The sequence below is a fragment of the Episyrphus balteatus genome, chromosome 2 (genome assembly GCF_945859705.1).
Source record: "Episyrphus balteatus chromosome 2, idEpiBalt1.1, whole genome shotgun sequence".
In the NCBI taxonomy this organism is placed as follows: Eukaryota; Metazoa; Arthropoda; class Insecta; order Diptera; family Syrphidae; genus Episyrphus; species Episyrphus balteatus.
This window is the reverse complement of record NC_079135.1, coordinates 39,369,478-39,396,274: the sequence shown is the minus strand read 5'-3', so window position 1 is coordinate 39,396,274 and position 26,797 is coordinate 39,369,478. Positions and strand designations below refer to the sequence as shown.

At 28.3% G+C, this 26,797-nt stretch overlaps 1 protein-coding gene across 2 annotated transcripts in view; it reads left to right on the top strand.

The window, feature by feature from the left end:
* The window catches only part of LOC129912612 (opsin, ultraviolet-sensitive), a 138,783-nt gene that overhangs the window by 31,006 nt on the left and 80,980 nt on the right, over positions 1 to 26,797 (top strand). Inside the window, exon 1 of one of the 2 annotated variants that reach the window (XM_055990915.1) lies at positions 12,402 to 12,580. The exons of the other annotated variant lie outside the window; for it this stretch is intronic. The gene's annotated coding sequence lies outside the window, so the exon portion shown is untranslated. Of the gene's footprint in view, positions 1 to 12,401; positions 12,581 to 26,797 lie in introns of those variants that run through there. 2 annotated transcript variants of the gene reach the window in all.

Here is a 26,797-nt window from a genome sequence, read left to right as displayed (position 1 = left end):
ATAAAACATCAGTGATGTATCTGTGATGAAAAATAGGATTTATTTCATAATTGTATTTTCTTTAAATGTCTTTATGACATAATATTTCACATGTAACAGAGCAATACTTAAGAAATGGATCAAATAAAAACATGTTCTTATGCATGGGTTTGGAATTTACTAGATTTAAGCAGTTGTTAACACTTTATCAATGAATAATTTATGCAATTAAACATTTGCATGGAAATTAAAACATATATTTTGAAATAAACTAAAGTTAAAAATAACAAGTTCGAAACAAAATCTATGAATCAAAACATCTATATGGTTCAATATTGCTTTGGATTAAAATAATTGACATTAAGTATATCTGTGTAAGGAGGACACGACATGATTTTGATATTTTCGATGTGTGACTAGAGATTCCCATTAAAATTATTCATATGTATGTACATTTGACTTTCTTAACAGGACAAGTATTGATTTTGTGTTTAACAAACATTTCAAGAAAGTGTTTTTAATCATGTTTACATTGAGCAAATCGAGCTGTCAACAAATAACTACTCTACATACAGTTCAAATCGAGTTATCACATAAAGTGCTGTATGAGAACCAGAAATTAACTACCAAAGACAATTCGGCATATCGGCATACCGTAGAGTAAACGGTTCGATATCTATAACAACCTGAGGACTTTGAAAATGTTGTTACAACTGAAGTTAAAAAAAATTGAGTCAAAAATAATTAGCCGAAAGTCTTCATATTTTTCTTTTAGTTTTTGAAGCTTCCAATATTCTCTTACCCAGTAAATACCTATAGGTATCAGTTTTGGATTTTATAAACACGCAAAATATAAATATCGCAACGACCAAAGTCGTCGTAGTTCGAAGCAAACAAGAGTTGCCCATGATACCAGGGGCCGTACTAATTCTCGCAGATTGAGCAAAACTTTTACCTGCTGTTTTTCAATCTGTCCATGAACGTAACTGCTATGATTGTGATAGAACCTATGCGCTTTGCATTATTAAATCTTCCAACGTATTCGCCATATATTGCTGTTAGCCAGACAAACTGTATTTTAAGTAGGAAAATAAAACTAATTACTATGTCCTTATATTAAGAGTTGTTTTCTGATATAAAGATGATTCAGATATCATGAAGTTAAGTGTTTTTAATTCTAATATAATTTTAACAACATCATTTTTACTTGCTCTATATAGGGCAAGTATTGGTTTCGTATCGAAAAACAAATTAAGGTTTTAATCAAAACCAACATTGCGAAGATGGAGAATTCCGAAAAAGTAGGTCCGTCCTTGCGTCTGTGCGTTCATCTGTACACATTTCCACAGCCTAAACGGATGGACGAATTTTCTTCAAATTTGATACAGATGATTTTTTTAGAATTCTGAAAGTTGTTTTTTTTTTTTGTTTTTTTTATATGTATCTCACTTAGAAAGTGTACCTCCCATACAATTTTTTCAAGTTATACAAAATAACTCGAAAACGGCTCTCACGATTTTGATCAAACTTTGCAGATGTAATGTTCAAAGCAATTGCAATAAAACTGTATTTTTAGTTTTTTCTAAAAAAAAGTCAAATAACGAAATTTTTTTTTATTTTTAATAAAATTTTGCCCTAAATATCGGCTCTTCCCTAACATCAAAAAAATCTTTAACATTTATTTAGATGCAGCTCTTAAAATCTACATAGTAAACTAACATAAAAGTGTTTTGAACTGCAAGAGCAAGTACATGCGACCCAGTCGTGCATTTTATTTATTTTAAAAATTATATGACGTTGCATTATTGAGCTCTGCAAGGTTCGCAAAGGCTTTTTCTCAAGATGAAGTTTCTTTTTGAAACATTGAAATGAAAAGCAGTGCCGGTTTAAGCACTACCGGCGCCCCTGGGCAAGATTGCAAGTGGCGCCTCTCAACAAAAAAAATTCATTTTAAAACAATTTTTTAAAATCACGAAAAAAAGCAATAGCAGATTATGTCTTAGGTACCTCTCATATACTTGTTAATGCATTTATGTAACAAAGTGAAGTTTATTAAAGTACATTAGCTTAACTTTAAAACAAAAATTTAATATTCATGTTATTTAGGCTCAATTGAGTTTACCTTTATATTTGACTTAACACATTTGAAGAGTAGTTCCAGTAGGTATACAGTTGGTTATATTTGAACAATATTTATTCAAAAACTTTTTCAACTACATTAATGTCGTTTTCGATTGGAATCACTCAATGATTCACTCATTCTGAAATCCAATAAAAAAATTTGAATCGTTTCCACCCAATTCTGATATTTAAAAGTTTTTTGGTAAAAAATCAAATAATTTTTTTGTTTTATCACTAGGAGAATAAACTGCCAATCGAAAACGACATACCTTTATATGTATTTTTGTATTCTCACACACAAAACGTAGTTTTTATGAGAAATGGAGAAGCTATCAATTTTTCAAGAATTGGAATATGAGCTCGGGAGTAGTTGTCTCGTCTATTTTAAAATAAATGAAAATTGTGAACAATAAGACTAATAAATACCGAAAGTTAAAGAGTGCTTACGTTGCACCTTCACTTATTTAGTCTTTTAAAGTGCAATATTTCATATAGGTACAAGGTACATATTAATTTTGTTTTGACACATAAATATGACTGTACCGATATTCTTTTCGGTACAGTTCTTCCAGAAGCCAAATAAATCAACCCAAAATTTTGGGGCGCCATCATTCTTCAAAAAGCTTAGGACAAAAAATTAAGAGCGGCTTTGAAAAAGTAAAATAGAAAAAAATTTGGGCGCCTTTGTGAAAGTAAAAATAAATAAAACATCGATTGGAAAGACTTCGCTATTTATATAGACTTTTGTAAAAGTTTGGGCCACCTTCGGCGCCCCTCAATTCTTGCGCCCCTGGGCGACGCACAATGGGCCCAAAGGACCATTTGCGTCTCAAAAATGGTTTTTATGAAATTTTAATTTTTGGTAATTTCTTTACGGAAATGAATCAAGGGAACGTTAATCTATATATTTTCATTGAAAATTGATTTTTAAAATGAGTATGTATGTCGTTGGAAAGCTTATTTTAACTGCTATTTATATTGCTGAAAATAAAAATTTTTAAAAATATATTTTTAATTAATATTATTTTTTTCACACAATAAGCTTTTATATGCAGTTTTTTAATTTCGAATTGAGTTTTAAGTGTTTCCGCTGTCTTCCGCTGTCTACTTTTTTTCACAATTTTGTTCTTTGGCTTATGTACTAAAATATTCAAAAAGAATTGGCTGCTTTTATCTGCTTTTCTTTGATAGAGAACGATATATCTGTCGAAAGACATAGTACAAAAAAACGTATTTTGGTGCATCCTGACCTGTTTCAATACATATCTTGAGTTCTATTGATCGCACTGTCAAGATTGATGTCTTCAGGCTTTGGGGAAATGACAGAGCATGAGTTCTTATATTCAGAATGTGATTTTGTGTTAATTTAGCCTACTCACATTAATTGGAAAGCTCGCGATATTTAACCCCTCGGAAACCATATAAAGTCGTGATTTAAAGCTGCCAGACTTTTGAATTCGTTATTAAAACGCATAAGTCTATAAAACTGCATACTCACATTTTGTGAGTTATACCTCCACTCCCAAAATTTGCTGTGGGCTGTTAGACTTAGTATATGCACCCGAAATTGAAGATATTTGTATTTTAAACAATGCTTTCATTGTACTATTAGAAAAAGTCTAACGTAGCAGAAAAATGTTAGAATTTAATATTGTAATTGTTGAAAAAAATTTCATCTATGGAAAAAATTACATAGAGATTTTATTTACTGATTTTGATTATACTCGAAGATTTTCAAAAGAGCCGTTTAAAGTATTTAATTAAGAAGGATTTTCGTGAAAATTGACAACCAGTTTTTTTTTTGTGATTTCTTATTTTGCACTTTTCTCAAAAGCGTTGTTTTTCTACTATTTCACTTTGCCTTACAAACGACTTTATTTAAAATGAGTAGGTATAATCAATATTTTTTTTATAATTTTTCAATAAAATATCTTTAATTTCAAATAACGTAACACAAACAAAATACATTGAAATGTATTTTTTCTTTATTTTATACTCATAAAAATAATTAAGTAATTTTAAGACACGAAAGGAAGGCCTTTATAAAATTAAGAAACCAGGTTTATCTTATTTTGCAAGATTTGAGAAAATAATCTTTAAAGTTACAGATTTTTGAGACGTTCTAGCCTAGTCAAAATCGTATTTTTTAGCTTTGAATAAACGTTTAATACTTAAATAAAAATATTAGCTAAAAAAAACAGTATGTCAAATAATTTATTAAACATTTCATGTAATATATTCCTAATTTGAGTTAATTATTTTAAGACTCGAAGAAATGACAGATTTTTGGAACGCCATAGTCGAGCCAAAATTGTACTTTTTGAACTTTGCCTAGCTTTTCAAAGCTCAAAAAAAATTTGCATTAAAAAAAAAACTACGCTCAATGATTTCTGATACATTAAAGATTATTACAGATATTTTTAAATACCCAAATCAAGCGAAAATCGAACTTTTTGAACTTTGACTAATTTTTAAAACCTTAAAAACAATTTTAATTTCAAAAAAAAGTAAGTTGAATTATTCGTTAGATATCAAAGGCATTATATTCCAAATTTGAAGCAATTATCACAAAAGACAACAAAGTTACAGATTTTTGAGACGCCTAAGGCCATATGGGCCCACTGTGCGACGGCCCAGGCTGCCCCCCCCCCCCCCTAAAACCGGCCCTGATAAAAAGTATATTCTCACCTTAATGCGCAAAATTTTCTTTCCCATTTCTAAAAACTCTTAAAAAAAAACTCTCCATTATTCCAGTTTCAATTTCATCAAAATTCCAAGTGAAATAATAAATTTGCAAACAAGTACCTACTCCTGTTTTTTTTTTCTGAATAAAGTAATCAAATAAAACCAATCGATAACTTATCCCAAATATGCTGAAAATATATTAATTGCCTTTCGTCGTGTTTCTTTTTTATAATAGACCACAAAAACAGGTAATACACAAAAGATTAACCAAAATATCCAGAATGGGAAACAATAGAAAAAAAAAAAACAGAACTGTAGAAATAAATATTTCGTGTAATATAATTTATTTTCGATAATTTTCTTTTTTGGAATTTAAATTTAACGACCAAAAGAACTGACAAATTTCTTTGAAAAAAAACAACATTCTGTTATCCCAACACTGAAGTTAAATCAACAGAAAGTTAACAAATTATTCATTTACGTTCATTGGACGGAATTTTCCTAAAATTAATAAAAATATTAATAAAAAAATGGTGATAAATATTTATCCATAATAACCAGCTAAAAAAATATCACGTGAATTTTGGAAAAACAAAAACTAATAGGAGAAAAAATTGTTAAGACGAAAAATGCTTATATGGATTGGATATATTGAACTTTCTTTCGAGGACGAAAAAAATCTGTGTTCCTATAAATTCCTTACTTGCATATTTAACTCATTTTTATGTTTTTTGTTGATAAAGAATCTCTCCACTAAATACGACAATTTTTTATCGTTCACGTTCTATAGTTTAGATGCTGCTTCCATCAGTCAACAAGGCAAAAATCACATACTTTATGACTTCGTCCTATATTCAATTGTCACTGGGGTCCATTCGTAATGGGATAGAGGACCGAATATATTTCGAAGTATTTTTTTTTTTTTTTCAGATTTCTGTTTGCTTTATTGATAGCAATAGTAATTATTTGCATTTGCTTCAAGTCCATGGAACATTTAGCAAGGATATGGCTCGCTAATTCCTGAACAGACACAGAATATCACAGAAAGAAGATATTTCGTTATTACTTGGTTTATGATTATTTGGCATGTGTCCTGGGAGTTCACAACCTCCATGCTTTAAAAGTTTTGAAGCATACAGTAGCCAGCAAAAAAATGCAAACAATAAAAACATTTGCATTTTTTGCTTGTCTAAAAACGCATATTTAGGTAGACTTTTGACCAAATGATGGTTTTGGAGTAAAATATTTCACAAATTGACTCTGTTTAATGAAAATAAAACAGTTTCAATATGCCCAATTTGGTAACTTAGTTCTTGTTCAAAACTTTTTAAACCTCTTTCGTTTGCTTTTTTTTTTGCTTGCAACTGTATGTTTTTTTTTTTTTCAATAAGAATATTGCCTAAAATTGTATCTCATTTTGTATTTGATTTTGTAAAACTAGATCTTTCCGCCAATATTTTTTTAAAAACATAAAATGATTCATTTTATTTACGAATGAATTTATTTTTTATTTCTTATTTCAAAAAAACTACTCGCTGAATTGATGTAGTGAAAATTACAGTGATGTTATAAATTTAATTGATAAAATAAAATCATTTGTACCTCATTAAATATAATTAATCTATGAAATTGAAAATTCCTTAGTACAATTTAAGTAAGCCAGGTCACGAGTCACCACAATTAAAAGGCACAAGTAATAATTAAAATTTAATTTGCTTTAATGAAACAGTTAATCAACTGTGGCTTACTCCCATATTCATAATAATCTTTTCGTGCACTTTAGGTGCTACAGAAAGTTGTTCAAGATGTGTTGTTAATTATTGAAAATAAGTTAATCAGTCAAATTATATAAACAAACTCTTTAATTTTATATGAAACCCAAGTCTTGTAGTTGACAAACTGATTTATTCCCAAGAATTATTCGAATCCTTCTCTGGAACACATTCAATATTCTCTTTTTCTGAAAGCCTTACCTATTTATCAATTGTTTTACTTAATTTTACAAAAGACAGACATTTTGATTCATTTTGTTGTGATTTTTTTTTTCCCCAAATAAAAGATTTATATATCAAAGAAACCGCACTTGGTTGACTGACTAACAAGACTTTTTCAAAGGAAAAAAAAAAAACCTGGAAGACTCACCTTCGTATTTTTTTGCCACTAATAGCATTACGGTATAGTTATAAAATATTTAAGTCAATTTACCAACATAGTCTGGTTTCAAAAGAGTTCCTTAACATAAAATTCCTTCTCTTGTAGGTAAGTTGAATTTATTTAAATAAAAATGTGGTAGCGCAGAGAGCTTACATTATTTGCCAATTTCTCACATTTTTTTTTCCAAGGAAGATAAAATTGTTTCTGAAAAGATCTTTGTCCTTGTTGCAAAGTTATTTTGCGTGAGGAGGATGAAAATTCAAACACTTCCTATGTATTCAAATTGATATAAAGGTAAACAAGTTTTTTTTTATTGGGAACTCAGCCCAGCAGTTTGTATTCAAAACTTATTTGACCTTGGGGCAAAAGTTTGTGTTTAAAAAAATTTCTTGTCAATGCTAAATATTGACTTTGAATATAAATATAAAGTTGATAATTCAATCACAGAGATATTGGTTTTTAATAATGATGTGTGTAACTTTATGACTTTTTATGAGCATAAGTTGAATTCAACAAGTTTGAATATAAATACATATAAAGTTGTATGAATGCCTTTTCATGTATGAATAATTTAAAAACTAGAGCTGCTAGAAAAAAATCTTATTTATTTTTAAATTTATTAAGAAATGATAAACAACGGTCAAGAAAATTTGTACCATAAGTTTTTTTTAAGTTTTCAGGTAACAAGCGATTGTCCCTTTACAGAGCCATAAAAGAGTTGAATCATCTCTACGAGTGGAGTCCAGTTCTTCAATTGGGCTCCACTCGTCTCAAAGGATGTAGAGGGAGCTCATGGTTTGCATCCACTCTAATAAAGCAGTTTATTTTCTCTTGTCTCTTAAGTCCTTTGTTCGCAAAAAAAAAAAAAACAAATTCAAACTTCTTAAAAAAAAATTGTGTGACTCTCCATTTCGCTATTTCTAAGTCGCTCTTGATTTTGTCGAAAATCTGGAGAACTCCTTTAATCATAGAAGAACATAGAAGGCAATCAATGGTATTGATTGCGCACAAACAATTTCTCTCGAATTTTTTTGTTGAGCTACTCGTAAATATTCAGCCCCATTGGGAGTTTCACTTGAAAAATGGCATTTCACACAAAATCCTAAAGGTTAAGTATGAATTCAATTTAAAATTGAATGCTAAGGTTTTAGGGCGAAAATGTCAGAATATTTGATGTCACCTATTTTTAAAGTCTAACCGGGAGGTGCGGGTTAGTAAAATTAACGCTTTCAGGACCGTAAGGTTATGGCAAATGGTTGATTGTTTATTGTTGCGAGTAATTTATTTAAAACCATATTTTTAAAACTATGATTATAATAGATTTTTTTATATATATTTTTTTTTTTTTGTTAAAAATGAATATGTATGTACCTACTCTTCCGTCAGCTTAGAGCACAAACCGGCTAACTCCTACTTGCTAACTATGCATACAAAATTATTTAGAAAATTTATTAAAAATAGAAAAAGTTTTCAAATTTTATCATTTTGAAATCTTTGGAATAACTTTATGTTGTTTAGGGCCATTTGCTGAATCGAAACTTAAATACTTTATGTTGAACATAACATCTTATTCTCTACTTTTTCCTCTCTGCGAACTTTAATGCAAAAGGCTCTTCAAATTCATTCAAATAATTAAAAATATTTTATTTTTTAATAATTTTCTCAGAAGCCGATGCTTTGGTTTTTAAAAGTAACTTATCTAAGCCCTTTTATCAATATGAGCAAAAACTCTAAAAATAACTGCTTAAAATTACTAAATCTGCATTTGTTTGACATATTTGTCTATTAGTTTTTCAATTCTTTTAAAATTTTTAAGTTTTGGATACACATCAACAATTCAGAATATCTTCATTAATTTTCTGGTCCACATAGGCCTATTCCCGACAATTGTACTTGCTCGAATTCGAGATAACAATCAGACATGACAATACGATGACAGAGAATGCAAAAAAAGTATTTCTATATAAGACCGATTTTAATATTTTAAACTCTTGTACAATTTTCAAAAAACACACATTTTATGTAATTTTTTTTTTAATATTTGATGTTTTTTTTTTTTTAATTAATTTTCTGAAAAGGGTTTTTTTTCGAAAAATCGTTTTTAAATGTTGATTGATATTTCCTTCAAAATGGAGCACCAATTTTTTTTTTTATATATTTTGTATTCGAACATTTTTATTAATAAAGAATTATTGAACGGTTCTATCTATTCTCAAATTGTTTTTATGATTTCTTTTAAAAGTAAAATAACGCCTTCCCAAAGAACTCAATGAGGCATTAATGTAATGAGTATGACAACTTATTATTTTGTAGGTAATCTTCTTTGCAAAACACAAAAAACTGTCAATGCATACAAGACCATAAATGGTCCTAAAGTAAAAACCCAAAAGCAACTAGTAATTATTGTAATAAAAGTCTCTTAAATGGAATCTCTGTCTTTGAGATAGAACAGAACAAATTCATAGAAGCTGAAGCATTGTTTTCTACTCCTACTAAGCTATAGGGCATTTACAAAAGTCATTTGAGTAGACAGAAAGTCGCATGTCAAGTCTCCGTACCAAAAATATGAAGATGCAGACAACGGCGTATACAGGGGGGGGGGGGGGGGGGGTCACGGGGTCATGAAAGTATTGTTAAAAACAAAAATCAATTATGGGCAGAGGAAGCAATATACTGTTGCAAAGTAGGCAAATTTCACAAGAACTGCATATTTAATCGAAAACCGTAAGGAAGGCTGAACAAGTTACCAAATTCTGAGAGATCTTAAGTTTCGTTTGATCCATTACTTTCTAGACACCCTTTATATGCAACAAATTAATAAAAATACTATGCAAACACATAAATTTAATGTTTCAATAAATAAAGAATTTCAATATGAACTAGTTTGGATACAGTTATTTTTGTATGTTAAAAATACCATCACAGTGAATTACTTTTACCATAAATATTGAAAATATAAAGTATCAAATAATGCCTCAAGCTTCCATTTGACAAAAATTCGAACAAAACGAAAATTTCGATTTAATTTTTTTTTTTCTTCTTAATTTTCTTCTTTTTTTTATTTTTCTGAATATGAATGTGAAAACAGCATTAAAATGAAGAAAACAAAACAAAAATCAGCCAAATCGGTTAAGACGTTCTCGAGTTTTTGCGAAAATTACGCCCGACAATTTTTGTAAAAGACAGATTTTGGAAATTGCTCTGCTGACTTCAAAAGAAGATTAAAAAAAAAAAAAATGTTTTCCAGATGAGTATCAATATATCTATCATAATTTCATAATCACAACCCAAGCACAAATTTCAAATTGACCTGTGTAATAGATAAGAATATAAGCAACCTTATCTAAAGGCAAATTAAATATTTAAGCAACTTTGGGTCACTTAAAATAACCTTCGAAAATCAATTTAGGTAAGAAAATCTAATAAATATAACTGAATATGTTTTATATTTTAAACCGCTGATAAATACCTGAAAGCTGACGAAAACAGAGCAGAACATTGTAAAATCCTTAGTAAGTTAGCTAAAGCATTTCTTTAATTAGTATTGCCGTTTGAAATTTCGAAAAGATATCTACCCTTAAACTAGCATAATTTTGTTTAATATCTTCTGTTACTCCAAAAATATCGTTTTGTCTTTACTATTTTGACAGAGGTATTTGAATCCTGTAACCCCCTAGTCCTAAAGGAAACACAAATTCGCGTAGAATTTTTAAACAAAATTTTAAAACAATTGCATTTGAAAATGCAATTTAAAATTTTTTTTTTTGCAAAACTTTGCTATTTGTTTGCCTGAGGTTAGGAAGACAATTAATTCGAAAGTTACCAGTGTTATTAAAAAAAAAATGATTTTAATTTTAACTTGTAAAATAATTCTGGACTAGCGAAAAACAATGCGTTGATTAAATGGGTTGTTTAAAGGCAAATTATTCAATCGAAGGACTTGTACATTACTAGGGGTCGGGTTTACATGCAAATGCATGTTTTTTTTAGGAAGACCTTGGGAGCATGGCAACGAATTATGTATAGTATACGAATCAGGAGATTTCCTTCAAAATGGCAATCAATTGTTAGTTTTTTTTTTGCATATTTTGACATATTTTGGAAATAAATGCATGTTTTTCGTGCATATTTTCGTGAAAATTGGCAAAAATAACGAAATTACACGCTTGAAATTTTGGACTAAAAGTGACTGAAAGTCAATTGGAAAGAAGTCAAAAACGTAAGCAAATGCTGTGCAAAACTGAAAAACCAACGTTGTCCAAACTTATAAAAAACACGATCAAATGATAATTTGGATTAAATTTAAATTTAAATTTTCGGCAATTTTATTTATTTTTTATTAAAGAAAACCCAATTGCGCATATTTTAAGCGCATATTTTTCGTTTTTAAGTGCATGAAAATCCTATCCCTATACATTACACTGTACTTTAAGGACAGGATGGTCTTACTTGGTCAGACTTAAGGCTAAACCCTAAACAAAAGCAAACGAATCACACAACGTTTTTGTTTGGTTATTCTTACAACCCTTCGGAGCTGTTCGATTCAAAATGCAAAACGAACAAACTTTAATATTTTTAATTCAAATAACACATTTTCAAGTTTATGCCTACTATCAAAAAAATTTGGCATGACCTTACCCCCCCCAAGAAGAAATCCTGTATACGCCCCTGGATGCAGAGGCAGCATCCAGAATAGACAAATTTTAATATGAATCCATTTGAACTTCAGAGGAATGATGCCATCAGACCCAAAATATTTGTTTGCTTTGAAGCTGTTGATTGTTTATTGTAGTTTGAAATTGAATCATGTATTTTCAAAACATGATAAGTCAACTTTTCTCAAAATTCCTTTTTTTTGACTAAATTGTTACTCTAGAGATAACCACGTCTATCTTCAAAATAATGAAGTATCTACTCCATCTATATCCGATTTTACAGCTAAGCGAAATATTTTTTCAGTATCAAAAACAGGATAAGTCCCGGACTTATCATCTTTTGAAAATAAACAACAGCTTTTTTATGTGTAAATGCTATTATAAGCTGCTGGCTGAAAATCTTAAGTTTAAAGAGTCTTTAAAGTTAAAGAAGCACTCCGGACATTATATTTTAATCTCAAATACAATTTTGTGATAGACTGGGGATGAAAGCAAAATTGTGTACCCATTTTAAAACTAATTTCAAATCCGTTTATTTTCAAAGTATGATAAGTCCAAAATCGTTTTTATTTTTTATCTTTTGAACTATCTCTACAAAAATTAAAAACGAAACGGTATTTTGTACCTAGGCAAAAGTTCTACAGAATATATTTTTTATAAATTTTGCTACACACATCAAAAGAAAATAGAACGTTTTTTTCTTCTCCTGCAAAATTTAAAATCATGGACTTATCATGTTTTGAAAATAAATGATTCAATTATCACTTAATGAAAGTAAATAAATCATAAACAACCAAACAAATAAAATCGGAAGTTATTGGAAAATAATGTCAAAATAAAATAAAAATTAGCTTTTTGAAAAATCAAATATTATAGTGGATGGAAGTTAATTGGATAATACACAAACAAAATAACATCTTGCAATCAATTTAATGACTTGTTACTGTCAAGACCATTCAAGACTCGATTTTCATGAAATTTTAAATGTAAGTTTATTATTTTACTAATTTAAAAACAAAATATTAAATTTAAGACGAGTAACGATGTCTTTGTTTTACTATAATTATCAAATGATCTCAAAAATATGTAAATCTTTAAAAATGTTCTGAGAAGTAATTATTTCAAAAAATGGCAAAACTTAAATCAATAATGACCTATAACTCTGAAAAATATTTAATGTATTCTATTCCACATGCCACTTTATAATGCCCCACTTTACCCTAACCTACAATAATTCTGAATGCAATTATTTAATCTTATACGACTTAAAAGGTTATAATTGAAGACAAGGCATTTTTCTTGTTTGATGAAAAGTCTCGAGACAGCTATTTTATTATTACAGGTAGTAATCAAGTGTCATTGCTTATTGACAGTATGTCTATAGCAAGAAGTGCATGAATGACTTTGTATACAAGAAAAATATGTGTTAATAATGTTGCCGGTATACCATGAAAATAAAAAATAAAAAAAAAAAACATGTAAATCTTGTTTATGTGATATACAAGTACTTTATTATTGTTAGTGTTAATGAAAGTAAAATCATCTAAATGTGCTCATGAAATTCAGAAAAATACCTACAGAGTTCAAGGTAAAGAAATAAAAAAAAATCAAAATTTATTGCCAGAAAAATTCCTACGAACATTGTTAAGAAAAAATCCATCCAATCGTGATAAATTACATTATTACAATCAAGTCTATACATTGTCTTTTGTTTTTGTCTTCTCTCTAAAAATAATAAATTGGAATAGAACATGGAAGAGAATTTTCTAACAAAAAAAAATTGTAAAAAAAAATTCAATCTTTAAAACTAGATGAGATTAAGTGCAGAGCATATACCCAATTTACTAAAAAAAATCCGCTCAAGTTTTTATTCGGTTGAATTGATTGTAGGCCTATGCCTGTGCATTTGTGCAGAATTTTCGGGGAAAAACTAAATCTACAAAAAATTTAAATTTCAATAGAAAGAAGGATCCACATCATGGCCAGGCCCCAGAACGCAATGAGTGGGTTATACAACTTCATGTGGCTTTGAAAAAGAAAAAAAAAATCACGTAATATTTCATATCCTCTTGTATTTTTTTTTCCTACAATTTTTTGCAACGCAGAAACAAGATTGAAACTATTTTATTAAAAAAAAACTTGCTATATGCTTGACCCTAAATTATAGTGGTGGTCATTTGAATTATTAAAAAAAAAAAAATAAATCATAAATAATATTGGCCACAATATGCCCAATGGAATAAAAAAAAGAATTCCAGCCTACATGTTTTAAATATAATCTAACCTTCAAAAAAGGACTCTTGGCTTATGTATGTGACCTACAGCCATATTCACATGTATACATGTGCTGTGCATGTTTATCTATCAGATTTAAAATTACACTCCATGTTATTCGATTGAGTTGATTTTCGTAGGCATTTGAAATTCAAGGTTAAAGTGTTTAACTATTAACAATGTAGGTTATCGAAGGACGTTATTGGAGTAACTTGTTGTGAAATTTAACTGCCTCCTGGGTGATTCTATAAAAATTTAAAAATTGGAAGCTAGAAAATAACAATTCCGTAAATCATGTGAGAAATTCATTAAAATATGAATTCCAAAATATCAAATGATGGTTTTTGGCAATGTCTATAATAGTTGATATTATGCTTCCTCTTGTCTATTCCTTCAATGTGGTTGACGTCTCTTTAAAACATTTGAACGTTATGTAAGTCTTTATTGGTTGATGTTGTTATCTCTGTTGATAAAAGAACTGGTTGGCTGAGGTTGATTGTGAACTGAACTGTTTCTTGGCTTGAGTATTACTAGGAATTGTTTTTCCGGTTTAGTTACGGAATATCGTTTCTCGGGAAACTATTTTCAAAATCAAAAAACCCGTTATGATTTGAAAACGAATCAAAAACAAGAATATTATCTCATACATTTTTCGACGTAGAAAAAATTAAGAACATGAAAAAAATTAATATTTAAAACTGCACTGAACTTTGCACACAATTTGACTGCTGAACTTTGGATAGCCGCCTTCAGAATGAACCAATTTTTACAAAACGGCTATCGTTTTTTTCGACAAAATATGTACCTATTTACATAAACTTACTTGATCTTATGGTTAAAATTTCTTAAGAAGTAGGAAAGTATTAAAACTCGAATTTGAAAAGTACGAAAACAATTTTGTAGTTTCACTAAAAAATAATTTTTTGTACAATGCATAAAAGTTTTCAACGATTTTATAAAAGCAAAAAAATTGGTATGCAATTGTAAAGAAATAATTAATACACATATAAAAATAAAGCTTTAATAAAGAAATTCTGTAACCCGTTTTGAAAATATTGATTTTTCATAAAAAAATATACCTAATATATTTTAAAATATCTAAAATTCATTTTTTGAAAATTTTTCTTAATTTTTAAATTCAGATTATCAAAACGCTTTTGTACATACATACATTTTCGTTGAAAATCAGAAATCAAGAAAACGGTTCAAATATTTTTTTTTAAATTTCAAAAGTAAGCACTTATTTGCCATAGTAGATGTAGTTATTTTAATCAAAATCGTTAGAAAAATCGTTGAGAAACACAACTTTTTTCATTTTGGTCATATGGCAAGTTCCGTTAATTTTGATCCTATAAAAAAATTTCCCCTATATGGATTTAACTAAACTACTTAACTTCCAAGTTTGAAGCCAATTGCTTCAACGGTTTGGTCTGAAGAGACTTTTTTGCTATTCTGTATCATCGTAGTGTCATTCCTCATTGTAACCTCGAGTTTTTACGAATCCTAAACTTTCCTTATATGTAGTTCCTATATCACAAGTAAAAAGGACGCACACCGCTATGTCTTGACAAAATCTCGAAACGCCATTTAGTATTTTTTTTTTATTTTCCGTTTTAACGGAGTTTCGGTCAAAAGAGTCAAAAATATTGTCTGAAATATAGTTTTTTAGAAAATCGGTTCATTTTGACAATATCCAAAGCTCAGTAGTCAACTAAAAGTTGAGGGTCATTTAGTAAAATTCTATACAAAAATATTAATAGCCTGTGCATTTGTAGTGTGCACACTAAGTAATAATTTTGCTTAAAAATTAAAAAAATTCACACAAATTGGCTTTAAGGATTTGTTTCTGAGAAATGTGTTTATAGTGGTCTTCGTAATACATATTTTTCACTTATATCTTGGGAACTATAGGTACTGTCTTGTCATTCAAATTTTAACTTTACCTATTTCGAACTGAAAAAAAATATTTGAAATACATCACATAAAAATATTTCATTAATGTCGTTTTCGATTGGACGTCCAGAAGCGTCCGGAAGCATTCAGAAGGCTTCTGAAACTATTTTATTGGCATAAAAATGACAGCTAGAACGATTCTGAGAAGAGAAATTGGGCAGGTTCAGAAACGTTAGGCACTAAATATTTAGGTAATTTCTCGGTCTCTGATTGGTCAGCTGTCAAAAAAAATCTTTCCAATTTAGGCAATTTTATTGGAAAGCTAACTGGAAAGTTAGGCAAGAAAATGTTCCCTAAAAATTTAGGAAAGTTTTTCTTGTCAACATGACAGCAGATTGTTTTTAATTAACGAATTAATTTAGCAAAATTGGATTTATTTGTGTGAAAAACGAGTAAAAAGTGCATTATCGGTTATAATTAATATTATTTATTCATTAAAGTTAAGTGAAATTTGGTGTCTTCCCCATGCGATCGGTAAAATACTTAAGTAAAATTCGAAATTTGACAATAGCATCATATCCAAACTAATTTATAGGCATTTTACTCAAATTTCCGTTCAGAAAATGACGTTGCCTAAATATCTAGCCCCTAATATTTCCTGAACGTGCCCATTCTCTTCTCGATTTCAAATCAGAATCCACTCAAAAAGTACTAATACATAAATATTCAATTGCCAAAAAAAAACTCAATCAGTGTGTTTTTTTTTTTTTTTTAATTCAAGAATAAATTGTTTTCTGAAATTGAAATTCATTAAAAATAGAAATGAATCCATTAAAGCGATGGAATAATTTATTACCATCATCTCCTTGGTCGTCGTCCTCATAATTATAGTTTTACAACTTTAATACCATGTCACTAGTTTGCCAGAAAAAAAATTAATTCAAATTTTTGACATTTAAAATTTTACACAAACGCAAAATAACAGAATTGAGTGGAAGCGTTTCAAACCGTTTTATTGGATTTCAGAACGAGTGAATCCTCGAGTGAAACCAATCGAAAACGACATAAGTTTCAAATAGAAAGAAGTTGATTGTTTTCTAGCCTGTCAATTTTGTTAAAAAATCGATGTCAAGGAGTGTACCTAAAGGCAAATGTTATATGTAAAATTCGAAAGATAGGAATGTAATATTTTTTGACCTACATAAATCTTATTGAATTTTTATCTTAGACTTTTGCAATTTTATGGCTTTCATTTATTTTCTATATTCTTGTCATCAAAAACACAAATAAGTATAAGCAAGCACCCACTTCAATCACGAGGACATAAGCCGAGACCTAGACATTGAATTCAAAGATGTGCTATGAACAAAAAAATGAATGGACTATTCCAAAATGACGACACCTACACATAACGACTGACATAAAAATCATATCAGTGTGGAGTTCCTCAAAAGACTAAAAACGATGGTATGTAGATTATTGTATGGATTATAGAAGATAACAACGAGCTTATTTGCCTACGGGATTTTTTTTGTCGGAAGGTTGAGATTTGGATGAGATTTGTGAAATATATGTAGAAGGAAAGAGAAAATGTGTAGATTTTGTTACAAATAAAAATGGTAGTCGTCGTCGTTGTTATCTTGAATAACATACTTTTACTCTCTCAATTGCATTACAATATTTCTTTATTGAATGTTTTGAATTTCAAAACCAAAAATATGTTTAAAGTTCAATGCCTGAGCCTTGAGGAATAAATTTTTCGAAGGTTGGACAAAGAAATCTATTTTTAGTTGCTAGCAGACTAAAAAATATTTTGTGTAGCCTTGAAGATATGCGGATGGTATTGAAAACTAATAAGTTACAATTTTCTAAAAATAAAATACTAACTTATCCTTAAAATATCTTTATGCTTTAAGCAAAATTACTAACGAACAAAAACTGTTATATGCAATCCAAGTATGTTTTAGATTTTCGTGACCCTTGTATCTAGAAATTTTTTTCCGTTTCAAGTTGTTTATTGCATTAATTAAATGTATTTTTTTCATAGAATAACATAATATTTTAACCTTTTTAGAAATTCAAAAGATCTCTTTTATAAAATAAAAAAGACCTGTAGGTACTTTTTTGAAGCATGTTAAGTTTTTCATTTCCTTTTTTTCAAAATCACAAAACAAAGAAAAAAATTACACGAACACTCATGTGTTATATTCGTTTTATTTTATTTCGTTATTATTTTTTTTTTTTTTAATTTTGAAGCCATAGAGTGACTAATTGACTAACTACACCAAAAGGTATAATATTTTTTTTTAATTAAGCCAACGAGTATCCTGGATTTTCATGTACCCAGAAACTCTTTGAGTTTTACTTGTATTACACGGGAAAAAAGAAAATAAAAAAACGAATTATGAACTGGCATGGAATGTATTGTTCAAACAAAAGAACCTGGCTAATTAAGGCTTTTGGCATTTTGAAAGAAATGCAAAAAATAAAGGAACAAGAATCTTGTAGGTACATGGTCCAAGTTTAAATGAATTTCATTATTCTATAAGACTTCATAAAGAATTACTGCATATATGTTTTCTTGTTCTCTTTTTCTTTTCAAAATAATATTTTTTAAGAAGAGTGAATACGTGCTTATCTTTCGACAATTTTAAAATAATTTTATATTTTTAAAGAACAAAAATGAAATAAAATGGATGGATATGGTGTATGTGTTAAAGGAATGATTGAAAACTAAAGGGACTCAATTTTTTAAGGCGATATCGAATCTGTTTTTGAATCCCCATGGGACAGTGTAAAAAAGGAAAATTTAACTATAGGTAACCATATGTTGTTCTGGTCTACATCTGTCCAAGATAAATGTGAATTTAGAAACGAATATAAAATCTGAATGTTTTTTTTTCGATAAATATATTTTATATGAATTTGGAGATGAATTATGATAAATGAAATAGAATCCTGTGATAAATTAGCTACCATCTATTCTTTTTTTTCGAAATTTTAGAAACTGAGTCACATTTTTTCAAACTGAATTTATATTCAGCACATTTTTATTCGAGCCAACCATCAGTCAAGGTTGTGTCTAATTCAAAGACAAAAAGACTAATTGAGAATTCCTGAAAATTGTATCGAAATCGTAATATCCTAAATAGTCTATCGAATAGACCCTTTTGAATGGAACAAATTCGTTCAAAAGTTTTTATTTCTGAATATGATTCCTTCGCATAAAAGAATACTCCAGCCAAAAGTGCTACTAAATCCATTGGTGCATTTCTGAGAAAACGGCAACACTGGCCGGTTTTCAGTTTTTTTGATTTAACTCGAAAACCAAGCCTAGCTTTGAAATGGTTTAAAAACACTTTTCATAGCAAATTAAATTTTCTGCCAAGTTAAGATGGTTAGCAATTTTTAAAAATTATTTTCTAACCTAAAATCAAAGAAAAAAAAGTTAAAAAATTGACGATTTTATTTTTTTTACTAAATCAAGGGGCATTTTGTATATGTAGCCGGATCGTCCAAACTTTGTACAAATGAGTAGAGGTAAAATCCCTTGATAATATGCAATTTTTAATTTTTTTTGTCTAGAAACAACTTAAATGTACCTATTCAAAAATTAGCACTTTTTCTACATTTTTGACTTTTTTAGTTAAAAGCAAGTTTTTAAAACTCTATAAAATCGTATTAATTGGTAACAAATTGGACAATTTTTTTTCATGGAACGTGTTTGGGTGTATGCACAGAGAAAAATAGACCACATAAAATAGAACAAAAACAATAAGATGTCTCTATGGTTTTCATCCAAGAAGGAAACCTTATTAAAACAATCGGGTTTTCCTTATTGTTTTAAAATCTGCAAAAAAAAAATAAAAAAAACGATGACCAGGCAGGCTGGGAATCGAACTTTAGACTTCAAATCATTAGTCACCCACCTTACCACCTGAACCAACCTGCCATGTAATTTTTGTTCTAGTGCTAAGTTGAAAAAAAAATCAACTTTTCAGTCAAATTTTATAAGATTTTCTCTATAAAAATAATAAGAAATCTCCTTAAAAAAATCTTATTAATCGTTGATTTTAATAAGATTTCCTTATGAAATGTATGGACGGTAAAACAATATGGCAATCTGTTAGTTTTTAGCGGGTCATATTTTTTTCTGTGTGTCTTTATCGTAAAAGTGAATTTTTTGGGATGATAGGACATCGGGAACAGCCGCCATCTTGGAAAAGAGGTCGATGCCGTTCTTATTTCATAACTCCATTTTTACTCATTCAAACCAAAAATGACAAAGGACAGACTTATTCACAATGAAATTATCTAAAAAATGATTTTAATTAAGTTAAATTCAATTTTATAGTCGGTCAAAGTCCGGGTTCTTCTCGCAAGGTTAAGACAATATGACATTTTTTCACAAATCTGAAGAACTTTTGATTTGTTTGGGATTTTCTTCAAAGATGAACTATGAAAAGTGTCTTTGAACCATTTCAAATTCCACAAAAAAATCGATTAAGTTACTAACAAAAAGACATGACATGACAAGACATGACATATCGTCATGGTGACACAGCGAATTGGCGACATATGGACGGAGCGACTTGGCGAAATGGTGACATATCAAAATGACATGGTGACTTTGTCAAAGCTTTGTCATACAAAGTCCTGGACTGAATGAATTGATATTTTTTTTAAATGTTTTTTTACTGACTTGACTTGACTGACTTGCATATTTTTGTGAAATTTTAGTTATACTATATTGACCCATACAATAATATATATACACATATTTTAATCTATAAGAAATAACTCTCGAAATTTAACGCTACCTTTCGGTCCGAGAATTTCGGGCTTTAATTTAAAAATAAAAATCATTAAAAAAAAATCGTAAGAAAAAATTATAAGTGCATTCTTTTAAAAAAAATAACTATTAGTAAAAAATAAAAAGTCTACAATAAGAACCATTAGGTAGTTGTTTTATTTATTGAACTTGTTTTATTTTTTTTGGGGTTTAAGTTTCATGATAAAGTATAAGGAGTGCCGCTCTTCTTTAAAAGATAATTTTAAAAATTTTCACAACTTTTTTCTCTAGATGGCACATCATTTTATTTTATGCACCTTCAAATAGCCTTTAACTATGGGACAAGCAAGCCGCTTCCGATGATTCCTTATTTTTCGAATTTCGATTAATAGTTCAGGAGCTACTATGGAACAGATGAACATGCATTTAATGTACATATGTACAAAAACACATGTTTATAGGAGTCAAACAAATCACCTCTGGTTAAGTTTCGATGTAATTAAGTAAAACAGTAGGTTTGTATCATGTTTGCTGATTTGAACGAAATACATAATCTCTAAGGATACCAACTACATAAGTACCTTACGTTATCCAAATCCTACAAGATGTTCAATAAATATACATTCTACTTTAACGCATCATCAAACATTAGCCTAATTGAAAAAAGGTGTTTTTTTTTATATTTCAAAAGATTGGCAGGCACAAGTATACTCTACTCATTCACTTTAATAGAATAAAAAAAGGCTTAACCAGATTCAATGATATGTAGATAATTCTATTAGAGAATATTGAGATCGTATCTTTAAAAAAATCACTGAACTTGGCATTAAATTGTGTTTATCTATCTCTATCAGAACCTTTAAAGTTCAAGTCAGCCAATATTATTATATTTATTCAAAAAAAAAAGGATGAGATTTGTATAGGACTAGTACTTTTGTCCTAGTTTTTTAAGAGTTTGAGGAAATAAATCATGATTAAAAAAATGCAGAATTAACCGACGAGAGATATTTTCGTTTTCTTTTTATATTCGTAAATTAATGTTTAAGTGAAAAAAAATGAGAAAAAAATCATAAGATATTTTTAACTTAAAACAAATGCCTAAACAAAAAACCAAAATTTGTCAATTTTATATTCCTGGAAATATAAATGATGAGATGCTTAAATTTTGAGATTCATTTGTAAGTTTCACTTATATTATGAGAATAATTTTAAAAAAATAACTGAAAGGGATAAAGTTTCCAAGTGGGTGAAAACTTTCTGGAGTGGATCACCATTAACCTTTTTTTTATTTATTTTTTTTTTTTCAGCTGGTATCTAACTTTAAAACAAAACATCTTGATAACTGAAAAAAAAAAAATAGAACGATTTTTAATGTGAACTTTGGCTAAGAGCTATTATATCCTTTTTCCATTTTGTTGAATTTCTGTCTTATTTAATAAAAAGCAAATGAAACATATTTTTTCCCAAGAATTAAATGATAAGATAGCAAAGACTTCTTAGAAACAGATTCCCCCTGCAAATAAATTTAATGGAATGCTAAAAGATTTTAAAGTGCATTTTATCCAAGATAAATACTTTTATTTATTCAAATGCAATCCTATCCTTTATATCCGTGTACTGGCTTTGAGTTCAAATGAAATACCTCTCATTGTGTTATAAATACAATAAAGCACTATGAATATAAAAGATTTATTTTAAGAGAATAACCAAACACGTCCCCATTCACAAGAACAAAAGGGTGAATTGTTTTAATTGAGCTTTGATAAAAAAAATCATATGTATGTCTTTGATATGTCTTGCTAGATCTTCAATTCAGCCAAAAATATTTTGTTTTGTAAAATTTTTGTTGTAGGTTTCTTTTTTTTTAAATTAATTTTATTTAAATTATTGTCCTCATCTGGGATAATTATAAGTATTTAATATTCATATCGCACGAGTCAACATCTGCCAATTCAACATTATCATACTCAAATATTTATTGTATATTTATTATTGTCCGAATTACATAATACAAATAAAATATGCTTTAAAATTATAATAACACTCCACAGATTGGGTCGGATTCACATTTTGTTTAAAATTCAGCACGTGCACTATGATATTCCATTTTGATTTCCATGGCAGCTTGAAGTAAATTGAGGGTTTTACTTCCGGTAGACCCTTTAAATAAAGTAAATATCCTGAAATCAGAAATCATATAACACTAAAGTGTAACCCATATTTGAACTTTGTTGAATTTGTGTCGTGTTTTATTTATGTATTTGTTTATTTTTTGTTTTCGAGACATAAAAGTTTACATAAGGTAAAATGATCCAATATCGTGACTTTTTTGCTTATTTTTTTTTATGAATAGACAAACAAATTTTAGAAAAAATTCTGTAAAAACTTTTTTATTTTAAATTGAATTTTTTAACTTAATTATGAGGTTGAACTCGAATCCGAGGTCAAGACAATTTTTCTCCGTTTATGAAAAATTACCGTTATAAAATGAAAAAAGAAAACATGTAATTTTGACTGCTTTTAAGGTAGTGCTTTAATGTGTGGTAATTTATTTCAACATTATTTGTAACAATTTCTATAAAAACTGTTTTTTTTTTCTTCCAAAAATTCTTTAAATCATTGTGATATCTCTTTCATTGCTCGAGAAATCGTTAATAGGATAAATACTAACATAACTTAACCTAATGTTTGAGTGGTACTCGAATCTTAAATTAAAAAACACTCTATTAGCCTTCGTTTTTGAAAAACATACTACTGTTAGAGAAAAAGTTATTTTGCATTTGCAAAAACACGCGTATACACCACAGTGATCCACATCTTAAAAATTCTCCTTAATTTTTCAAAACTGAGATATCATAAGCGGATATAGCAGCTTACAGCCATCTAAATAGAAGCTATATGTATAAACTATTAAACAAAAATGAAAGGCTATAAAAAAAACTTTAATTCTTTTAGGTTTTATTTGTTAGGCTGTAAATAAGTGAAAACGAACGTAGTGTTAATGATAGTTATGTTAGGAAACAAAAATTTAGAAATCTTTTAGTTTTAGTTTTGTTGTTTTTTTTTTAGGATTATTGATTGCAGAGATAAATTCGTTAACCCGTTCGTTACAAATTTTATAAATTACTAATTAAAGCCGAATGTTTAATATAACTATGTAATAATAATTTTTAAACTATTTTTTTATCGAAAGCCTACGTTTTTATTTTTAAAAGTTGCTCTTATGTTGTAGCTTTACATGAAAATAAAAATAATTAAGGAAAACAAAAAAATTGATTTTAAAGGAATTTCGCAAATAAGGTAAAAATGAAAACAAAAAATTTTTTTAAAAATTACTTAAACACCGTTTTAAACCATTTGCACAGTGATCCTGAACAAGTTTAAGGTTGACCTAAAATGACGACAAAAACTAAAAATGAGGCTTTGTTCCTGAAGGCCTTAGCAATAATAATCCGTATTTGATAAGGAATTCATTGAAGTAATATAATTCATCAATTTATACCGTATTGAAATTCATAGGCTTAGCAAACACAGTATTTAATGTATTTTTTAAACTTATTTTTCACAATAATTGTTAAAATAACTTGATTTGAAAACTCAAATTAAGTGTACAATTTTAAATTTTGAAAAAAGTTTCATTTAAAACTGTAAGAGTGTTGCTGTTGTTTTTTAATAATTTTGTTTAGTAGTCTTAAAAAATTGCCCCTCTCGCCTGATTGTATTGAATACCTCTACAAAAAAACGTTTTCAATTCTCGGCGCTTATGTTATCGTACTCGAGCCTTGCGTTGATATGAATTTTTCACGAAAAAAACACGTTTACGGATGATATCACGAAAAAAGAAGCTAATCCGATTTTGGTTAAAACGGATTATTATTGCTGAGGCCTTCAGGAACAAAGCCTTATTTTTAGTTTTTGTCGTCATTTTAGTTTAGGTAACCTTAAACTTGTTCAGGATTACTATTTTTTAAAATACTGATTTTTCAATGCAAAAATGTATTTTTATTTTCAAAATGTTGTAAGATTTTAATTTTATGGATTTTGTAATAATTTTCTTTGTTGAATTTAGCTTGGTCGTTTACAAGAACTTCAGAATAAAATTTTCGTTATCAAATTAGCCAAATTTCTAACTCATACACTTTTTAAAAAGAAAACTCTATTCAAATGCTTATTCTGACCACCATTTTGAAACCGCCGTCATGAATAAAATATGCAGCTTTATCGTTTTCACGTGCATTTTGTCTAATTGTTCTCATTGATGACAGACTTCCTTATGGTTCTGTTCCAATTCCAATGAACATTCAAAGTTTTTATATAAAAGTTTCGAACGGCTCTTAGTCAAAAATGCAAACAATGCTGAATATTTCAGGCTTAGTTAATTTTTGGTTATGATTTATTTGACTGAAAATGCTCGATGTGTTCAGCTTTTTTACTTTGTATGTCGTTAGCCACGAAATAAGAGGAATTTTCATATTTCTAACTTTAAAAAAAATCTTTAATACAGACGACAATAAATTATACTGCAAAATATTTCCTGCATTATTTGCATAATAAAAGAAGAGTTTTTTTTATTGTTTGGCATTTACTTGTTTCGTGGAAATATTTTTCAGTAAATTTATTGTTCTTCTGTTTCTAGCATAAAGTATTTTTCGATTTAAAATAAAAAAAAAGTTAAAATATTTATTTGAGTTCATATGCTTTTTATGATATTTATATGATACCCTATTGAGGGAATAAAAATATTTGAACTTCGAAGAATGGGTTACATTACCCGGATATCTTATTTTTAGTCCCAAATCCCTCTGCCATCAAGAATCTAAGAAAATAAATCTGAAAATAACACTTCATAACCATTAATCATTTTACAAAAAATATGGATCAAAAGTGCTCAAAATGAGCTTTTAATTTGATATAAGAGGATTTATCAAAGGTTACAATCTTTATTCAATATCGATTTCCAAAGTCTGTTTGATTTTGGTTCCACACGAGTAGCTTTTATTGAATACAAACAAAAAAAGTAGACTGATTATTTTTAAATATTATTTGAATCAATTTATTCGGGATCAAACATCCATGCACCCATTAAAATTTCAACATGCTTCTTTATTTCTCCATTTTAACATGATGTCAAAACAATAAAATAAAGAAATTGAGAGAATTTTTAATGCGACTTACATTTTTTTTTTTGTATAATTTTAAGAATGCAATAATAATACATGCGCATGGATAAGTTAAATCGCATGACATTCTTTTAGATAAAAATTGAAAAGGATTGTTTTTAATAAACAAGCTCGATGGGATGCTTCTATATAGAGTGAGGAATAAGAGTGACTACCAGACGTACACTTGAAAGCTTAAAGATGAAAATTTGTTTAAGAATATTTTTTATGTAAAGTTGGTATGGACTATATATATATATTTATGCATATAGCAAAAATTAAATTACATTTCTAACTGCTATTTAAACGATTTTTATTACGCTTTATTTTTGTTGTTTATTCCGGCTGGTTAAATACATACAGTGGTGGAAAAATAATTAGAAACACGCTCTTTCTTTCCAAAATGTTTGTATGTTCTTAATATGAATAAAAAATATTAGAAATATTTTTTAACAGAGGTATTTGAAGAGCTTAATGTTTTACTAAGGGTCTCCTCTTTATTGCACCTTCTTTTTCTAAAATATAAGGGGTTGGTGTGTCAGGAATATTGTTAACCCCTTGTAGCCCCATGTGACATTTCTGTAACAAACCGAAAAAGATCGCCCAAAAGCTGTAAAAAAACATATTTTTATTCTTTTAAAGCTTCTTACATAATCTTTAAGAATTGCTTTATCGAAATAATGCGCCATATTTCTAATAAATAGCACCAATAGTTTTTAATTGGCAGTTAATTTTGAAAGTTCGGCTTTTTTGGAAAACAAGCAAATTTATGTAAAAACTACGAAATTCAGAAAAAATATTTTTCGTGCATAAACTAACGGGGTTTTATTTTTGGATTTTAGGAATGCGCCTAAAAATAAATATTAGATAGCTTTTTCTTTGAATTTTTGCATTTATATACAAAAATAAATTATTTAAACTTTTTTTTTTACTGCGTAAATTTCGAAATAACTAAGCAAATAATGAATTTATTGATTTTTTAAAATATACGTGTTTTATTATAGCTAAACCCCTTTCGATTTACATTATTAATTTTAAAATTTACGATGTTGGGTTACAAGGGGTTAAGGACGTTTTATTATTTT